The 22,036-nt window shown below is 36.9% G+C and overlaps 1 pseudogene; it reads right to left on the reverse strand.

The window, feature by feature from the left end:
- Positions 1-13,605: 13,605 nt before the first annotated feature.
- LOC102835748 lies at positions 13,606-15,172 on the reverse strand (annotated as a pseudogene).
- Between the last annotated feature and the right edge of the window lie 6,864 nt (positions 15,173-22,036).

Consider the following 22,036-nt stretch of genomic DNA (forward strand, 5'->3'; position numbering starts at 1 on the left):
GATTGTAATCATTGCAATGAAACAAAATACAATAGGATGAATGTAAAACTAACTGATGCTCTTCCATGTAAACCCACAGTAAAAACTTAAAAAAAAAAAAAAAAAAAGGGACCAAGTAGAGGTGGAACTATGGAAGCCTCATCATGGTGTCTATGTGAAAGAGACCAAGACTCACTTGGATGATCTATGTTTTTGTCTTATGTTTACTCCTGCTTAAAACTTAATAAAGTGTTTCTATTTTTATATACTTGAAGGTGAGGTCTCTTTTTTCCCCTATAACAGGTGGAAGCTACTTTCCTTCTTATTCTTGTTTATAATAGTTTTCAGTTAAGGCAGGTATACAATTTTGATGCAGATCCTCTTATCTGGAAGTCATTGAAAGCACTAGCATACCAAGTGGCTGTGAATAGGGATCAAGTGTTGTTGTTACTGTTGGTTTTAATTGGTTTTAGCCTTCTCATTGTATTCTGTTTGTATGACCAGATCGGACAAGAACATCTCTTGGCATTTCACAGATATACCATATTCAAGTACAGTAACAAAAGTTTTCTTACTCTATGATGGGATTCTGCCAGATTCTCTCATGTGTTTACTGCAGATCTTTACTTACTGTCAAGGGTTTAAAATAACAAAGTTGGTACTTCACAAATAAAAAGTAGCATTCCCAGTTTGCCTGGTCATTCATCATGTAAAAATGTTCTCTGGACGTGTTTCAGACATCCTCAATTCTATTCTCTTTGGAAGAGGTCAGGATATTTGTATTTTTAGCTGATGATTTCTATGATAGCTAAGTTTGGAAATTACTATGGTACTGAAGATGCTGAAACCAATGTGGCTATGTAACAGACAGTCAGAAAAAGTATCATTGTTCACTGTTCACAACAGGAATAATAATGTTGCTAAGATTATGCAACAGCAATTAACACTCAAATTGTTTGATAAAAGAATAGACATGGTACATTAAGTACAAATGTTAAAAAAACAAAAAAACAAAAAAAACAATTAGACTTGGCACAGTGCCACAGTAACAGATAAAATTCTGACTATAAGAATGGCATTCTGTGTTTTTGAGAATTAACAGTGCAGTCTAGTTTACTGACATAGTTGTCCTGTTTAGAAGAAAGAGTTCTAAAATATTTTGTCACAAACAAGTAACTGCAGCAAATAACTTGATTTATAAAGTTAGTTGTCATGTTTGTAAGAGAATTGATTTATTCCAGTTGGTGGATGCTTTGTAGGCTTTAGTGGTGGAGAATAATTTGTCATATTTCGATAATGCAAGAGGCAGTACAGGCTCACTATATATTCAAATTATGATGAACTGTACTTATGACCATTTTTTTTTTTCATTTTGTGGGGTACATCTTATCATTTGTAATATGTAGTAATGTTACATACAATGTTAAAATATATCTGCCATTTCATATTTAATATTTCCAACTCTCAAGAAAATTAAAGATCAGATTTATAAAGGTACTGTGAATAAAAGATAATAATAATGACATCTAAAATTAAAAATAAAATAAAATTGGGTTTTCTACTTAGGTCAGTATTGACTTGTAATGGAGTTGTCTGAATGGAACCCTGTCATAAGACAGAGACTACCTGTATTTCTAGAATCCTGCCATTTGGCAATAGGATCTGTATTACTTTATTTGGTGTTTAATGGATTTTGATACAATATTGTATATTGTTGGTAAGTGTTGTTGAGTTGGTTCTGACCCATAGCACCACATATAGGATTTCTGAGGAGCAGCTGAACTGACCTTGTAGTTAGCAATCCAGTGCTACAGCAGCACACCAGGACTCACATAATATTATACACTATTGTAGTTATTAAGTGTCTTCAAGCTGGTTCCAGGAAAGGTATGCACCATGTCTGCATTCTTTCATCACATTTATTCAATCTGCATGCTGTGCACATAATCCAAGAAGCTGATCTATATGAAGAAGAATGTGGCATCAGGATTGGAGTAAGACTCACTAACACCCTGCAATATGCAGATGATACAATTTTGCTTGATGAAGGTGAAGAGGACTTGAAATATTTACTGATGAAAATCAAGAGTACAGCCTTTGGTATGGATTGAACCTCAATGTAAAGAAAACAAAAATTCTCACCACTGGACCAGTAAATAACATCTATATAAATGAGAAGAGATTGAAATTGTCAAAGACTTCATTTTGTTCAGATCAATCATCAACATTGATGGAAGCAGCAGTCAAAAAATCAAACCAAGTGTTGAATTAGGCAAATCTGCTGTACACTACCTCTTTAAAGTGTCCAAGAGTGAATTTGTCAATTGAGGACTAAATTTTTTCTTTCTTTCTTTCTTTCCTTCCTTTCTTCTTTTCTTTCTTTCTTTCTTTCCTGCCTTCCTTCCTCCCTTCTTTTTTCTTTTCTTTCTCTTGTGTGTACAGTATTTCAGCAGAAATTTATTATTGTTTATAAATATATCCCTGTAGTTTGTTATAACAACATAAATATTTTTGTAAGTCCAGATTACATGTATCAGTATACTTACAAGGTAAAACTCGATGCTCTTTTACTGTTTTTTTTTTTTTTTTTTTCCACTTTTTTTTTGTGTATGTGTGATTTGAGTGAAGGTAAACAACATTCCTTTCAATCAATCTTATGTTTTGCTTCATCTCAGTGATTACACTCCCTTTCTGTGACCACAGTTATACTGCTTCTACCCTGTGGTTTCCCTTGTATGTCTTATTTTTCACAAATGAAAAAGCAAAAATATTTGGTGTCCACATACAAAACAAAAAATATATATCCATTTACATGTCCAGAGGGCACATTTTGCAAAGCAGCCTACTGCCTGCAGGCACACACCTTTCCAAAGTAGGCCATGGTATTTTCAAAAACTTTGGTGGTGTTGGTTAGGCACCGTGAAGTCAGTTCTGATTCATAGCAACCTTATATAGAATTTCTGAGGCTGTAAATCTTTATGGATGCAGAAATCCTCATCATTCTCACACAGAGTAGATGGTAGATTTGAACTGCTGACCTTTTGCTTAGCAGCTCAGCTCTTTATCCACTACACATGGAAAAGCTGAACAATGAATAAGGAGGAATGTAAAAGATTGATTTATGATTGAGTTAAGGTGTTGGAGATGAAAATTAAAAGTACCATGGACTGACAGAAGAACAAACAAATCTATATTAGAGGAAATGCAGACAGAATGCTCTTCAGAAGCTGCATGGTGAAACTCCATCACTCATACTTTGGGCACGTTATTAGGAGAGACCAGTCACTGGAGAAGGATATTGTGCTTGGTGAATTGAAAGCTCAGAGTCTTTAAACTTAGTCATTGGAAGACCCTTAAGGAGATGGATTGGCACAATGGCAACAGTAATGGTTCAAGTGTATCAACAATTATGGGCTTGGCACAGGACTGGGCAGTGTTTTATTCTGTTGTGCATAGGGTCACTGTGGGATGGTACTGATTCTGTGGTACCTAACAACAACAACAGGTTATACCATGGAGTCCTAATGTGATACTCAAATATAAGCACTGGACTGTGAATGAGACAGTGTTTTCTTCTATTATATATAGGATCATTGTGAGTCAGAATCAACTTGATGGTGCTTGACAACAACAAAAACATTTTATACCACAATGAAAGACTGGAAAAATGTTGTCTAATAGAGAAGATAAGAATAAAAACAGCAATTAAAAAAAACAACATGGTTGGTTGAGGAGCAGGCTAATAAGGTATGTTATCAATTAGTATTACTGTGGTGGATTGCATGATGCTGTGATGCTGGAAGCTATGCTAACGGTATTTCAAATAGTAGCAGGGTTGCTCATGGTAGACAGGAGTCTGCAGAGTTTCAAGACTAAGAAAGACTATAAAGAAGAACCTTTTAGGAAGAAGGAATTCTGAAAATTTTCTAGTGAAATCCTTGTGAATAACTGCAGGACATTTTCTGATATAGTTCTGGACACTGAGTTTTTCAGGTTGGAAGACACCAAAATATGACTGGGAAAGAGCTGTCTCTTCACAGTGGAGTAGACCTGAAAGAGATGGATACAGTAAAGCTTTCAGGACCTTCATTTGCTGATGTGGCACGACTCAAATTGAGAAAAAATCCAGCTGTAAACATTCATTAACAGCTAGAGCATGGAATGTATAATGTGTGTATCTAGGAAAATCAGAAATCATAAAAAGTGAAATGGAATGGTGCCAAAAATAATTGTATAGAATTCTGAAAACCCAGTGATTCATTCATTTCAATAACCTTTTTTAAACGGCATAAGAGATGACTATACACATGGACCTCACCAGATGGAATACACAGAAAACTGACTACATCTGTGGAAGAGAAGGTGGAAAAGCTCCATATCATCAGCCAAAACAAGGCCAGGTGCAGATTGTGGAACAGGCCATCAATTGCTCATATGCAAATTCAGACTGAAGCTGAAGAAAATGAAAACAAGTCTACTATAGCCAAAATATAACCTTGAATATATCCCACCTGAATTTAGAGATCATTTGATACATTAGACACTAAAGACAAAAGACTAGAAGAGTTGTAGGATGACATCAAGAACATCATACAGGAAGAAAGCAAAATATCAAGACAAGAAAGAAGGAAAAGATCAAAATCGATGTAAGAAGAGACTCTGAAAGTTGCTTTCCAGGGTAGGGATGGTAAAGCAAATGGAAGAGATGAAGAGATACAAAAGATGACCCATTGCAACCATGCATAGGATTTCCAAGGAGTGGTTGGTGGGTTTGAACTGCCAATCTTGCAGTTCAAACTGACCTTGCCATGCAGCACATTATCCTGCAGTGCCATACCAGTATCCCTAGTATTATCATTCCCTTTACACCCCTATTTATTGTTTGGTTGAAAATTGAACTATAGGAGTGAGATCATTTCCAAATCTGAAGGGTGACTAGGGGCCATAGCTCAGGGAGTACAGCAGGCTCTATCTGACCAGTAAGCTTGGTCTTTTTATGATTTTGAGTTTTGTTCCATATGTGCCTTCCACTCCATCCAGAACCTTTTATTGTGTTCCCTTTAAGAGCAGTTGGTAGTGGTGGCTGGGCACCATCTAGTTCTGATCTTAGTGTCATGGAGACTGATGTTTGTATGGTCCATTAGTTCATTGAACTAATTATTTCCATGCATCTTCTATTCCCTTCCTTCTTTTTAAACTCTGGATAGGGAGAGACCAATATTTACACTTCAAGTAACCATTCATGAGCTTTTAAGACCCCAGTTGTTACTTACCAAAGTAGAATGTAGAACATAGTCTTTATGGGCTATGTTATATAAACAGATCTTGGTATCCTCTGAAATTGTGATCCTGAGTCCCCAGGTCCAACAACTCATTCCATTAAGGTGTTTGGTTATACATAAGAAGTTTTCATAATAAATCATGACCTTGAGTATATATCACCTGAATTTAGAGACCATCTCAAGAATAGATTTGGTGCATTGGACACTAATAACCAAATACCAGACAAGTTGTGAGGTGACGTCAGGGCACGATGCATGAAAAAAGTAAAAGGTTATTAAAAAGATATAAATATACCCATGAATATATATATATATTCATGGGTATATTGCTATGTGCCGTGGAGTCGGTTCCGACTCATAGCAACCCTGTACAGGGTTTCTGGGGCTGTAAATCTTTACGGGAGCAGAAAGCTTCATCTTTCTCCCGCAGAGCAGCTGGTAGTTTCGAACTGCTGATCTTGCGGCTTGCAGCCTGATTCATAACCACTATGCTACCAGAGCTCCATATATATATATAGTCCATCTTGGCATGGTGCTGCAGGTTAATGTGCTGGACTGCAAGATTTGAACTGCAAGATTGGTGGTTCAAGCTCACTAGCAGCTCCTTGGAAACCATTATACAGGGTCACTATGAGTCAGAACTGACTGACAGCTCTTCACAACAACTATATATGTATGTAGTTGTTAATGCGCTGGACTGCAAAGTTAGCTTGAACTTCAAGGACAGTGGTTCAAGCTCACCAGCCACTCCTTGGAAACTCTATACAAGGTCGCTATGGGTTGGAACTGACTCTACGGCACTCAACAACAACAGCAATATAATATTGCTCCTCAAAGCGACCCTGTATAGGGTTTCTGAGGCAATATATCTTTTGGGGGGAAAAGAAAGCCTCATATTTCTCGTGTGGAACAACTGGTAGTTTTGAACTGCTGACCTTGAGGTTAGTATCCTGACTTATCACCACTATGCTACCAGAGCTCCTTATATATGCATGTAAATATTTGACAAAGAGTATTTCTACTTATGTTTACCTATTTGCAAATATGTCCATGATTATAGGAGAGCACACAGTAGGCAAATTTATATAAACTTTTTAGTCATATCAGACACCTTGAGGGAATGAATTGCTGGGTTTGGGGACTGAGGACCATAGTCTCGGGAGATACAAAGGTCAGTTGTACACAAAGAAAATGTATATCCTACTTTGGTTAATATTGATTGAGGTCTTAAGAGCTTGTGAGTAGCCATCTAAAATGCTATCATTGTCTCTCCCCATCCACAGCAATGAAAAGTGAGGAAAATGGAAGATGTTTGAGAACAATTAGTCCAGTGAATTAAAGGATCACAGAAACTTCAGCCTCTATGACCCTGAAACCAGAACTAGATGTTCCCTGGATACCATTACCATTTGCTCAGAAAGTGTTCACATTAGAAGGTCTTGAGTAGAATGGGAGGAAAATGTGGGAAAAAATCATAAGATGGGAGCAGAAATACTAGGTTTAATGGTCAAATAAGACTATTTCAGGTCTGGAACTGAACTCACATTAGTTACTCAATTTTCAGTCATGCAATAAACAGGTCTTTAAGAGGAACAATAACAGTAGGGAGATACACACTCCTTAGAATAATCCACCATTTGAGATCAAAAGGACAGAATTTGCCCAAAGGCAAAGTTCAGAAGACATAAAAGGTTAGGAAAGAAAGAAGAATGAAACTGGGAAACAAAAAGGAAATGGGACATGTAGTATTGCATTGTGGGGATTGCAATGAAGGCCACAAAGCAAAATATGTATGACTTGTTGAATGAAAAACTTATTTGCTTTGTCACCCTTCACACAAATTTAAAATGAAAATAAATGAGAAAGAGGAAAGAAAAATGAGACCAAAATGGATATCAGAAGAGATTTCATAGTACTTGACCATAGAGTAGCTAAAGCAAAAGGAAACAATTATCAAGTCCAAGAGTTGAAAAGTAGGTTTCAAAGCATGACTTGAAAATACTAAGTATTAAAATGAAGTGAGTAAAGACCCGGACTTAGAAAACCAAAAGGAAAGAACAGACTCAGTATTTCTCAAAATGAAAGAACTTAAGAAAAAAATTGAAATATTGAACTTTATGGACAAAAATTGATGAAATGAAGCATCTAACTAAGATACAATCAATACACAGAGTCAGTGCATTAAACCCAATTGGTTACTATTCAACCATTTCTGGAGGTGGCATATGACCAAGAACTGATAGTATTGAAGGAAGATATCCATGTTGCACTGAAAGCATGGGTGAAAAATAAGCCCCCAGAAACTGACAAAATACCAATGGAGATGTTTCAACAAACAGATATAAACAATATGCTAACTTGTCTCTTCTAAGAAATTTGGACGATAGCAATATGGTCAACTAAGTGGAAAAATTTTTATACATGTCATTTCAACAAAAAGGTTATCCAACAGAATGTGGAAATTATTGAACAATATCAATATCACAAATAAGTCATATTTTGCTGAAGTTTTTTTTTTTTTTTAAATGGTTTACAGCTAAACATCAACAATCCAAGCTATATTCAGAAGACAACATGGAATGAGGAATATTGCTCATGTCAGATGGATCTTGGCTCAAAGCAGAGAATACCAGAAAGATGTTTACTTATGTTTTTTGACTATGTGAGGCATTTGACTATGTGGATCATAAGAAAATACTTATACCATTGTGAAGACTAGGAATTCCAGAACACTTAATTGTTTCATGCAGAACATGTATAGATGAAGAGACAGTCATTCGAAGAGAACAAAGGATACTGAATGTTTAAAATCAGGAAAGGTGTGCTTCAGGGTTGTATACTTGTACCATACATATTCAATTGGTCTGTTGAGCAAATAATCAGAGAATCTGGACTATATGAAGAAGAAAATAAAATGAAAACTGGAAGAAAACCCATTAACAACCTGCAATACACAGATATCACAATCTTGCTTTATGAAAGTAAAGAGAACTTGATGGGTTTACTAATGAGGATCAAAGATAACAGTACTCAATGTGGATTATATTTCAACAGAAAGAAAACAAAACTCCTTAGTGCTGGACCAACAAGTAACATCATGATAAACAGAAAAAAGATTGAAGAATTTCATTTCACTTGGATCCACAATCAATGCCCATGGAACCAACAATCAAAACAAGAAATGACATATTGCATTGGGCAGGACTGCTGACAACCTCTTTAAAGTGTTGAAAAGAAAATATATCACCTAAGTCATGGTGTTTTCAATGGCCTCATATGCAAGTGAAAGCAGGGCAATGAATAAGGAAGACTGGCGGAGAATTGGCACACTTAAATTATGGTGTTCTTGAAGAATATTGATTTTACCCTGGGGTGCCAGAAGAAGGAACAGAACAATCTTGAAAGAAGTACAGTCTGAATGCTCCTTAGAAGCCAGTTAGATGAGACTCATATACTTCGTTGTTGTTGTTAAAGTGCCTTCAAATAGATTCTGATTCATAGTGACCCTGTATAGGGTTTCAGAGGAGTGGCTGGTGGCTTTGAATGTTGACCTTGCAGTTAAAATAACCTCGTGGTCCAGTGCTTATTCTACAGTGCCATACAAGGATTCCTGTACAAGTTGTTATTAAAAGGGACCAGGCCCCAGAAAAGGACTTCATGTTTGGTAAATTTAGAAAGCAAAAAACAGGAAGCCCCTCACTGAGATTGATTTATTCACTGGCTGCAAATCTGGCCTCAAACAAATCAACTATTATGGTGCGATGGTGCAGCATTCATAAGTTTGTTTTTGTTGTACACAGGCTCACTCTGAGTTGGAACTGATTCAACTGCACCTATCAACAATAACAACATGAGTCTAGAAGAAAGGATTGTAAATAAAACCATGTTGTATAAATAGTAGCTTAAGTTTTTTTTTTTTTTTTTTTTTTTAGTAGCTTAAGTTTTAAAGCATAAGGCAAATTATATGTGTACACACCAATGGAGCACATATAGCATATTTATTGGAAAACTGTCAGTGGAGTCCTTCAGCCTTGGAAAAGGGAGAGATACTTAAATAATCTTTTATGTTTGTTTCCAAACTCAGTTAAAAAGCTAAAGGTAATACTTGACTAATTGATTAATAGCCAGTAAAATACTCTTCATATTTGAGATTTAATATTAATATAAGGTATATCTGTTGCAGTCATTTTTTTCTTCTTAATGGTAGTCAGCCTTTCATTGTGTCTTTTTTTGATAACTGAGTAATTCAATACCAAAAGGCAGAAAATATGTCACATATACATATTTTAAGTTTTATTATACCATTCTTGTTTTGTTCCAGTATCAAATGATCAGTAATTATTTAGTGATTCATTTTTATGATTGATGTTAGAAATTGGAGTTCATACAATCTAATAAAATAGTTTAGAATTTGAAGTCAAACAGGATTTTTCACTCTTTTATTAACTGTATGACTTTAAAAAGTTACCTAACCATGCTAATTCTTATTCTTCTAATAATGTCTATCTTCAAGAATATTTGTGATGATTAAGTATTATATTTGCCAACCACCTAGCACAGTGGATTGAAATGCAGTTGACTTTCAGTTAATGATGTTGTTGTTATTAAGTGTTGTCAAATCATTTCCAACTCATAGCAATCCTATGTACACCAAAACGAAACAACGCCAGGTCCTAGGCCATTTTCACAATTGCTGCCATACTTGAGTCCATTGCTGCTGCCACTGTGCTAATTCATCTTGTTAGGGGTCTCTGTTTGTTGCTGTCCCTCTACTTTAACCAAGCGTGATATCCTTCTCCAGGGACTGCTCCCTCCTGATAATATGTCCCAAGTAGGAGAGACAAAGTCTGGCCATCTTTTCTTCTAAGGAACATTCTGGTTGTACTTCTTCAAACACAGATTTGTTTGTTCTTCTAGCAGTTCATTGTACTTTTAATATTCTCCACTACCATAACTCAAATGCATCAATTCTTCTATGGTCAACTCACAGTGGAAAATACTATGCAACATTGAAGAATAACAATGAATCTGCAAAACACCTCATAACATGGATGAATCTAGAAGACATTATGCGGAATGAAATTAGTCAATCACAAAAGGAGAAATATTGTATGAGAACATTATTGTCAAAACTTATGAAAATGTTTTCACATTAAAAGAAACATTTTTTGATGATTGCCAGGGGTGGGAGGGAGGAAGAGTAATTCATTAGCTAGAGGGTAGTCACATGTTAGCTCAGGTGAAGTAGAGGCCAACGTATAAGAAGGGGGAGGAAAACATACAAGAAGAATAATGATGATAGATGAAAACACAGGGAGATCTGCATGGGCTAAAGGGGATAGAGGTAAGTAGTGATACTTTGTTCCAAAGTTACTTTGTGCCAAACACAACAGTGTTCTGTGTGTAGATACATGGATTGAGACATAGGTTCAATTAATAAGGAAGAGTGAGATATATACATATTTATATATCCCACAAATATGCAAAAATTTGAGAGGATATTTGTGCATGAGTATTTATTTAAGTTTCCTGCAATTAGAGGTATGAATGTGGTGGCGCATACAGTGGGCAATATGATAAAAACTTCCTAGATATTATCCAATATCTTGAGGCAGTGAGTTCCTGTGACTGGGGTCTCAGGACTATTGTCTCAGGGGACCCTATGGTCAATTGGCATAACATAGTCCACAAAAACAATGTCTTAATCCTACTTTGGTGAGTAGCATCTGGGATCCTGAAAAACCATAAGTGGCCACCTGATATGCAGCTATTGGTCTCTACATGTGTGGAATAAAGAAGTGTTATAAGAATTGAAGACACATGGAATCAATTTGTCCAATGGACTAATGTAACATGTGAACATCACATGAACATCTCCATGACTCTGTGACCAGAAGAACTAGATGGTGCCTGGCTACCACCATCAACTTCTCTGAAAGGGATCACAAATAGGGCCCTGAATAGACGGGGGAAATTGGAACAGAACTCAAATATTTTTAAAAATAAATTAAAAAATAAATGTACAGTTCTTCAGTTAATGTCTCTAAGTTGATGTTTCAGGTTCTTAGCCCTGAATTCCCCAGACTCTGCCTTCTGAGTCAGCTGAAGAGAGTAACACACAGGAAGGTAGGGTATCACTTCCTAAGGATAACTAAATGAACTTGGCATAGTGTATGTAATCAAATGAAAATTCAGTAGTTGTAGAGTAGGTCTGCACTCTATAACTCTACTAAAAATTTAGTCATTGCTTAGTCAGATAGGCCTCTGGGCTTCCTGGAGACTCATTCTGATTTGCAATACAAATTCAACTAATGAAATTATGAGAATGATGACTTTGATGACTTTCTTTCATTTTGCTAATGAATATAAAACAATGTTTTGTTCTCATATGAAAGCAGTCTTTATTGCAGTAGGTACTAATTTGTTTATTATGCATACACCAAATCAGCACCTGTTCTAGGGCAATGGTATATGTTTTATGTGAGCCTACCATACTAGTGCCTATGCTGGTTCTTTCCTTACTCTTCCCCTGCAGGAATGCCCTCTGCAAGCTGCTTTCCCCAGACTTCCACCGTGTCAGGAGGCCTACAGCTGGCTGCAGTTAGTGGGAGACATTACTGGGAAAGTACAGATTGGTAGAGGTGGAGGTGTGTGTGGGTGGGATGACTCTAGAGCATTTCTTCTTTGAGTCCATCTCCTTCAAACTCATCTTGAACAGTTATCTGGTAGGAGTCATGACTTCTCTGGGACTCCATTTCTCTGTAGAAGTCTGGCCATGATTTCAGGTTTAATAAGGTGTGACTCAGGCTCCGCCTTCTAGTACCAGTTCTCCTTCTCTTTGTCTCTCTCTTGTTTAGGTGTAATGGTAGCTTTCTGTTGGTCCTAATATCTGAATGACAATAGGTGGTGATCTGACTTGTTGGAATTTTAGCCTTCCATCACTCACACAGAAAAATCTCTGCATTTCAGTTCCCTCAGAGATAAATACTCATAGAGGATTCTGTCTTTCTGAACAACATTCATTCAGTGATACAATGCCCTAGTAAAACAATCCAAAGACGTTTTTTCCTTTGACTATTTCAGCATAATTGCAGAAGTTTGTAACATGATTGTACAGGCATAATGAAATTAATGTTTACTGCTTTATAAGTCTTATTTTAATGGAAATAGGATCTATTGTGACACAGCATTTTAAATTGTTGAAAGCTTTTAGAAAGGCTACTTGAGATTATTGGGGTAGGGTATCTCCAAGTCAACATACTTACTCGGTCCTAGTTGAATGGAAGAGACCCAAACAGAAAAATTATAGAGATAAATGTATATATTCATGGTGTTATTAATAAATATATATTTAGGTGACTCAGGAATGGAAAATTTCAATTACTATGAAACAAATAGAAAGGAAAACAAAGAAACAAACCCAAAACAACAACATTGAAATCCTTTAAGTCTTCCTTTCCCTTCTTGATGAATATCATTTTTCCAACAATGTAACTGGATACTCAGAAAAGAAAAAAATGATTTTCTAGAAACTAACTACTTAGATGAGAACAAGGAATAGAATTCTGATTACTTGAATTTCAAATGAGTGCTTTTTCAACAATTTTGTAGAAACAGGAGATCTAACAGTAAATTGGATCAGAAAATGTTGACATTGTAGGGTTTGGGATGAACATTTCAGCATAAGCATTAATACAGAGGCATAAAAACATGGTCAGCCCCAATCTTCAAACACCCTCAAATCCCGATCACTATGCCTGTCATTTTAGCTGTTCCTTGATCTTAATTTCCCCCCACTTCACTTAACAGAGCATAAGCGGCAATTTTTTTGGAGGGTGGGGGAAAGACAGATGAGGACCACATTTTAGCAAAACTATTTATTTCAAAGGTGTAGAAAAACCAATGGTGCCAATCATACTCATAGGAAGCTGTACTAAGGAAATAGAGATGCTTTCAAAAACTTGTTACTTAGGTGCTTATATTAGAAAAAGGTAAAACTGAAATCCTTATTACAGAACTGTTAGATAAACTTAAATATATCTATAAGAAATTATGCCATTAAAATCAGATTATTTATTAACAAGCTAGATAACATAATTATTTAACATGGACTGTTAGGTCATTGCAACTAAAGAAAACCCACCTATTCAGTGGGTGACAGGACTTGCTTCAGTGCAATTGAAAAATACTGTAATTATTATCTCAGAACTTCAGAATTTGAATAGATAACAGTGATCTCTTTCAAGATGGGAATCATTCAAGACTTCACAAAAATTTCCACTGCTCTGTTCCTTGGATCCCTCTATAGTCTTCACAGTTCAGATGATACGAGGGATGCTTCAATTCAACCTTTCAGAAAGGACATCCCAGCTTGCATGATCTCATCAACCAGGAGAATATTGGTAGCAATTACAATGCAGGAGTGAAGAAGCTGTTTCTTTCCACAATAGTTATTCCATATGCCTGCTTCTGCTGACAACATTGGTTCACCTGTGTTCAAGTTGACACCCACAAGTTGACCTGATTCAGAATATTCTGCTTGAAGTTTGACTAGTGTTTCCTGAAGGTCAAAACCCAAGTTCTGAGCAAGAACCTTGGGGATAATGAGCAATGCATCAGCAAATGCTTGGACTCCCAGTTGGGCCCTACCCTTGACGCTAGATTTGTATTTCATCAGAGCCTCTGCCATTGCTACTTCCACTGCACCAGCCCTGGGAACCACATAGTCATCAGTATTGGCATTTTTGACAGACCTCAACCATCTAGGATTGTATCTTTGATTTGAGTGAGGGTGTGCTTATTTGGTCCTTTGATAAAGAATGTGACAGAGAGCAGATTATTTCACTTCTCAATAAAGGTGAACTCCTCTTCTTCCAACGTGTACTCAAAGACCAGTCCTGTGTGTCCCAAACAGTCAGGATTTATGGCATCTAAAGAATTTAGAGCCACCTCGCCACAGGCAAGTGTCAGCCTCTCCATGTTTCTCCATTTCACTCTGCGCAGAGCCACTTCCTTTGCAAGGGCGTCTAAGGGAAAAAGGTCAATTCCCTTTTGATTAATAACAACACATCCTTTATTGGAATCACCACAGACTTTCTTTTTCAGTTCTATTATTTTTTTAACTTGATCTTTGATGAATTTTTATGTTTGCTTTTAAAAGTTTCTCTCTCTCTTCGGCACTCTTGTAAAATAAGCCAGAGTTCACTTCTGTTTTTTCATATTGTAAAGACACATTGCATGTGAGTATGTACACATCTTCCACTCTTTTCTTCATATCAGGATGCCTTGTCCCATGGTCCAGAACGAGTCCTCTGATTAGGCTTGTATCAGTTTCAAATTTGTTTTATTTCCATAATTTCAATCATGAAAAAGTCTTGAATATCTTGTTTTTTAATGGCCAAAATGGAATCAGCTACAGCCTCTGTTAAGTTGTCAGCAAGCTGAGCATGAACTTTAGTATGCAAAGAGACATGTTCTGCCAACATTTATCAAGGTTTCTCTGTTCATCTCTTTGCTTACTTTGATTTGTTCAAGTGCGTTTTCCTTTGTAGCTTCAGATCTTTCAGTTATGATTGTGGGATGCAGACCTTCAGATATGTAGAGGTCTGCCTGTTTCAGCAGCTCTGCGATGATCAGAATGTTGGAAGTCGTACCGGTTATGTCATCCTGGGTTTTTGCTGCTTTTGCTATTAAGGAGGCTGTTGGGTGTTGAATTTGCATTTCATGAATTTGCATTTCCATCTTTCGTAAGCTTGATGTCTCCAGCACCAAAAACAAGCATCTTCATGGTGCCCTTGGGGCCCAGATTGGTCCTCAGCATGTTCTGTAGTCCTTGGGCCGCACTAATGTTGACTGCTAGAGTATCCTAGGCTCACCTCAGCCTTGGGGTTCAGGGTCTTCATGGCCGACATGCTGAGGAAGAGACTGACACACTGTAAAGAAAATGCTAGGCTGGCTCAGTGTGGACAGAAGGTGAGATCCAGATGCTTCTGGAAAAGAGGGTGTGCCCATATATTTGTTTTTAAAGAATGGATGACCCTGAAGTTAGCTGCATGGCATTGGTGTACTTATATGGAAGTGAAGATTAAGGCAACAAAACTATTAATATAATATTTGTTGTTAAGTGCCGTTGAGTCAATTCTGACCCATAGCGACCCTGTACAGGGTTTTCAAGGAGCAGCTAGTGAGCTTGAACCACTGACCTTGCATTAGCAAAGTTATAATGGGAGAACGTGCTTGTTTAGGGCAGTGTGTAGTCTGAACACCTAGATTTCAAACAGTAGCTTTTATGGAATGACATACAATTTTCCAATAAGAGTGGGGAGAATATGAAAGATACTTTATCCAGTATGTGGGAGTAAAAAGCAGGTATGCATTAAACTGCTTTATTTAGCCATGAATAAAATATATAAAACACCAAGGTAATTACACAAACATGCTACTACAATGAAAAGGGAAAAAGAAAAAAAAGACCATGTTGCAAAAAGATAGGTTCAAAGAATTGTTGTTAAGTGCCCTCAAGTTGATTCTGATCCATAGTGACCCTGTATAGGGTTTCCAAGGAGCAGCTGGTGAACCTGAACTGTTGACCTTTTTTTTTTTTTAAGGGAGATTATTTCTTTATCTGTGGGGAGGGCAGACACCACAAAGAGAAGGAATCACTTTCAGGGAGTGGAATATGGGAACCCATAGATAAGAATGTGGACCCCATCATATTGTGTGGGGAGAGGGGCAAGCACTGTTTTGCAAACTCAGTAATGTTAGCCTCAGTATTCTTCATGTTTAAAGGAAAAGGGGAATGCCAGATGTACACAGAGACACTATACATGCAGTATATACACACATAGAGACACATACACAGAGACACTCTGCATACAGTATATACACACACAGACACTATACATGCACTATATACACACACAGACACACACACAGACACTGTACACACAGTATATACAGAGACATGCACATAGAGACACTATACACACAATATACACACACACAGACACACACAGAGAGACACTATACAAGCAGTATATACACACACAGACACTATACACGCAGTATGTACACAAACAGACACACACAGAGACACTATACACATAGTATACACACACAGAGATACTATACTACACAAACAGTATATACATAGACACAGAGACACTATACACACAGAATATACACACAGAGACACTATACTATACAAACAGTATATACATAGACACAGAGACACAATACACACAGAGTATACACACAGAGACACTATATATGCAGTATATACACACAGAGACACTATACATGCAGTATATACACACACAGACACTATACACTCAGTATATACACACACAGACACATACACACAGACACTATACACTCAGTATATATACACATAGACACACACAGAGGCACTATACATGTAGTATACACACACAGAGACACTATACTATACAACAGTATATACATAGACACAGAGACACTATACACACAGAATATACACACAGAGACACTATACATGCAGTATATATACACACAGACACTATACACGTAGTATATACACACACAGACACACACAGAGACACTATACACATAGTATATACACACAGAGACACTATACAAACAGTATATACATAGACACAGAGACACAATACACACAGAATATACACACAGAGACACTATACATGCAGTATATACACACAGAGACACTATACATGCAGTATATATACACACAGACACTATACATGCAGTATATACACACACAGACACACACAGAGTCACTATACAAGTAGTATACACACACAGAGACACTATACTATACAAACAGTTTATACATAGACACAGAGACACTATACACACAGAGACACTATACATGCAGTATATACACACAGAGACACACACACAAATATTATACACTCAGTATATATACACAGAGACACTATACACGCAGTATATATATACACAGACTTTGCAGTCTGGCGTATTAACCCACAGCGCCACACCAGGACTCCGGTTCAAAGAATAGAGACATTTAAAAAATACTTCCTGCACTAAAACAAGAGCTATGGTGGTTGTTGTTAGGTACTCCTGAGTTGATTCTGAATGCAATGAAAACTGCCCAACCTCCTGCCATCCTCACAATTGCTGCTATGCTCAAGTCCATTGTTGCAGAGACTATGTCAATTGATCCCATTGAGAGGAGTTGTAGAGCATGAAATATGAAAGCTTTTTGCCTTTGAAAGACTCCAACTAGGCAGAGCATAATTCCATTTTGTGCCTAGATTTAATTGTTCAGATGCCAATTTTTCTTGAGTGCCTCTTGCACCTCTGACAGGTAAACTGCCAGAGTTAGAAGCAGAGTATATTTTAATGTGGGTTTTTGGCCATTTCCTGGAGCCAACCCTCACAAAAACATTCCTGGACACACTTCTAATCGTTGCCTGGTTGTGACGTCACCCTGAGAGCCTCAGAGGTAGTTTGTAAGCTGCAGGAGTTCCCTCCTTGCTTTCCATAGGCCCGGCATGGATATGCATTGCTGCCACCAGGCATGGTTGTGGGAAGAGATTCCTTCTTTCTGTGCCCTATAAAAGGGAGATGGAACATTGGAAGCTCATCATGGTGTCTGTGATTTCTTCCACTGGGTGACCTATGCTTGTCTTTGTTTTGTATTTACTCCTGTTTAAAAGTTAATAAAGTCTCTATAATATTTATGAAAAGTATTTATAATACTTATATATTTGAAGGTAGGGTCTCTGTGCTCCCCTATAACAGGGGCTTCTTTTTGATAATCCTCTACATTACCATACATGATATCCTTCTTCTGGGACTCTTCCCTCCTGATAACAAGTCCAAAGTACATAAGACAAAAATCTTGCCATTCTCACGTCTAAGGAACAATTAACCAGTATTTACAAGACAGAATTGTGTGTTCTGGCAGCAACACCACAATTGAAATGCATCAATTCTTCTTCAGTGTTTTATGTACATGAGGTGATTGATTGTGCATACAAACACTGGCTTAGTACATGAGGTAATCTTAGCCCTCAAAGAGACATTTTTTCTTTTTAACACTTTAGAGAGGTGTTGTAAGATAAATACTGTACTGCTAACTGAAAGGTTAAAAGCCACCAGCTGCTCCTTGGAGACCCCATATAGGGACATTATGATTTGGGATTGACTTGAAGGCACTTAACAACAACAACTTTTATGGGAATTGATTGTGGATCCAAGTAAAATGAAATCCTTGACAACTTCAATCTTTTTTCTACTTTTTCCGATGTTGCTTATTGATCCATTTGTGAGGATTTTTGTTTTCTTGATGTTGAGGTGAAATTCATATTGAAAGTTAAGGGTTTGAATCTATCAGCCTTTCCTCAGGAGAAATATGAAGTAGTTTGCTTCTGGAAAGGTTTATAGCCTCAGAAATGCTACAGGGCAGTCCTGTTACTATTGTTGTTTTGCGCCTTAATGCAGGTGATTATTTGTTTTATGCATAATAAACAAATTAGTACCTACTGCAATAAAGGCTGTTTTCATACAAAAACAAAACATTTTTTTAAATTAGTAGAATGAAAGAAAGTCATCAAAGTTATAATGCTCATAATTTCATAAATTGAATTTGTAACAAATCACAATGAGTCTCCAAGAATTGCAGAGGCTTAGCTGACCAAGCAATGACTGACTATCTAATAGAGTTATAGAGTACAGAGCTTTTCCATAACAACTGAATTTTCCTTTGATTACATATACTATGCTTATTTTTTTTTTTTAATTGAGGTACAATGCTTACTAAAGTCTGTGGTCTTGGATCTTTATCAGTAATTATTTTAAGCCCTCTTTATATTCAGCAAGGATATATCAATTGCATATCAACAGGTTTTTAATGAGATTTCCTCCAATACTGATGCCACATTCTTCTTCATATAATGCTGTTTTCATATGATTTGCTCAGTATACAGAGTCAATAAATATGGTGAAAGAATACGGCCCTGGCACACATCTTTCCTGATTTAAAATCACTCAGTGTCCACCTTTTGTGTTCAAACAAGTGCCTTTTGGTCTATGTACAGTTTACTTATGAGAACAATTAAGTGTTCTGGAATACCTATTCTTTGCAATACTATCTGTAAGCTTGTCACAATCCACACAGTTGGAAACCTTTGTATAGTCCAAAAAACACAAGGAAACATCTTTCTGGTTTTCTCTGCTTTTAGCCAAGAGCCATATGATGTCAGAAATGGTATCCCTAGTTCCATATCTTCTAAATCTGCTTGAATTTCTGGCAGTTTCCTCTCAATGTACTGTTGCAGCCGTTTTTGCATTATCTTCAGCAAAATTTTATTTGTATTGGGTACAAATATGCTTCTCTTCCAATTGGTTGGCCAAATAGCTGTCTTCTAAATTTCTTGGCATAAATGAGTGAGTGCCTTCAGTGCTCATCAGTTTGTTGAAAGATTTCAATTTGTATCCTGTCAATTCCTGAAACTTTTTTCTTTTGCCAATACCTTCAGTGCAGCTTGGACTTCGTTCTTCAGTATCATAATTCTTGATGATATGCTACCTCTTACAATGGTTGAACATTGGCCATATATTTCTGGTACAGTGATCCTGTGTATACCCTCTATCTTCTTTTGATGCTTTCTGTATAATTCATTATTTTTCCCATACAATCTTTAAATATTACAAGTCAAGGCTCGAATGTTTCTCTTCAGTTCTTTCAGCTTGGTAAATGCTGAGCATACTCTTCCCTTTTGGTTTTCTAACCCCAGATCTTTGCACACTTCATTATAATACTACTTTACTTTGTCTTCTTGAGCTACCCTTTGAAATGATCTATTCAGCTCTTTGACTTACTTCATCATTTCTCAATTTGCTTTAGCATCTCTAAGCTCAAGAGGAAGTTTTAGAGTCTCTTCTGACATTCATTTTTGGTCTTTTCCTTCTTTCCTGTCTTTTTAATTTTCTCTTGCTTTTTTGATGGCTTCCCACAATTATTTTGAACTTCAGTCATTGGTGTCAAATGCATCCATTATGTTCTTGAGATGGTCTCTAAATTCAGGTCAAGGTCATATTTTGGTTCTCATGGACTTGTTTTAAATTTCTTGAACTTCATTCAGTATGTGCACAATTGATGGTCTGTTCCACAGTCTGTCCCTGGCTTTGTTTTAGCTAATAATATTAAACTTTCCCACCATTTCTTCTCACAGATGTGAGGAGCTCTGGTAGTGTAGTGGTTACGAATCGGGCTGTGAGCCTTAAGGTCAGCAATTCAAAACTACCAGCTGCTGCTCCATGGGAGAAAGATGAGGCTTTCTACTCCCATAAAGATTTACAGCCTTGGAAACCCTGAACAGGGTTGCTATGGGTCGGAACCGACTCGACGGCACTTAACAACAACAACTTTTCACAGATGTAGTCAGTTTGATGCCTGCATATTCCATCTGGTGAGATTCAAGTTTAAAGTTGCATTTTATGTTGTTTTAAAAAGGTATTTGTAATAAATAAGTCATTGGTGTTGCAAAATTTTGTCATGTAATTTCCAGCATTGTTTCTATTACCAAAGCCATATTTCCAACTGTCCATCCTTCTTTTTTGTTTCCAACCTTTGCCTTCCAATCACCAGTAATTATGAATACATCTTGAGTGCATGTTTGATCAATTTCAGGCTGAAAAAGTTGATGGTGGTGGTGGTGGTGTGCCATGGAGCAGATTCTATTCATAGCAACCCTGCATAGGATTTCCAAGGCTGTAAATTTTTACAGGAGCAAAAGCTTCATCTTTCTCCCACGGACTGGCTTGTAGTCTTGAACTACTGACCTTGAAGTTTGCAGCCTGATTCATAACTACTCTGTTACCAGAGCTCCATGAAGACGTTGATAGAATGGTTCAATTTCATTTTCACTGACTAAGTGGTTTGTGCACAAATTTGATTAATAGTGGTATTAACTTGTTTCTTTGTGTTGTTGTTGTTAAGTGCTCTGGAATCAATTCCGACTCATAGCGACCCTGTATAGGGTTTCCAAGGAACAGCTGGTGGGTTTGAACCACTGACCTTGTAGTTAGCAGTCCAGTGCTTATCCTACAGCACCACACCAGGAGTCCCTGTAGGCATATGGAATCATCCGATCACAAACAGCATTGTATTTCAACATAGATCTTGAAATGTTCTTTTTCATCATGAATGCTACATCATTACTCTTGTGTTTGTCCTTCCCAACATAATAAACCATATGATTGTCAGATATGAGTGACTAATACCAATTCACATAACTCATTAAGGCCTAGGGTATTGATCTCTATGCTTTCCATTTCAGTTTTTTATAAATTCCATTTTTTCTAGATTTATACTTTGTACATTATATGGTCTGATTATTAATGGATATTTGCAGCCATTCCTCCTCATTTTAGTTGGGCCCCATTAGCAAATGAAGGTCTTGAAAGCTTTATTCAATTTACTCTGGTATGGATAATTCTGCTTTGAGAAGGCAGCTCTTACCCAGTCATATTTTGAGTGCCTTCCAACTTGATGGACTCAACTTCAGGCACTATATCTGAAAATCTTTGAAGCTGTTAATCATGTTTTTATTTCTGGCACTATATCTTACAACATCCCACAACTCTTTGTAAGGATTTCTGCAGCTAAACATTCAGAAGTAGTCTGCCGCTCCTTCCTCCTAGTCTGTCTTAGTCTGAAACTTCCACAGAAACCTGCCCACTATGGGTGATGCTGATGATATACCCAATAATTGTGGCAACACTTCTAGCATCACAGCAACATGAAA

This window comes from Chrysochloris asiatica, unplaced genomic scaffold, assembly GCF_000296735.1.
Source record: "Chrysochloris asiatica unplaced genomic scaffold, ChrAsi1.0 scaffold00011, whole genome shotgun sequence".
In the NCBI taxonomy this organism is placed as follows: Eukaryota; Metazoa; Chordata; class Mammalia; order Afrosoricida; family Chrysochloridae; genus Chrysochloris; species Chrysochloris asiatica.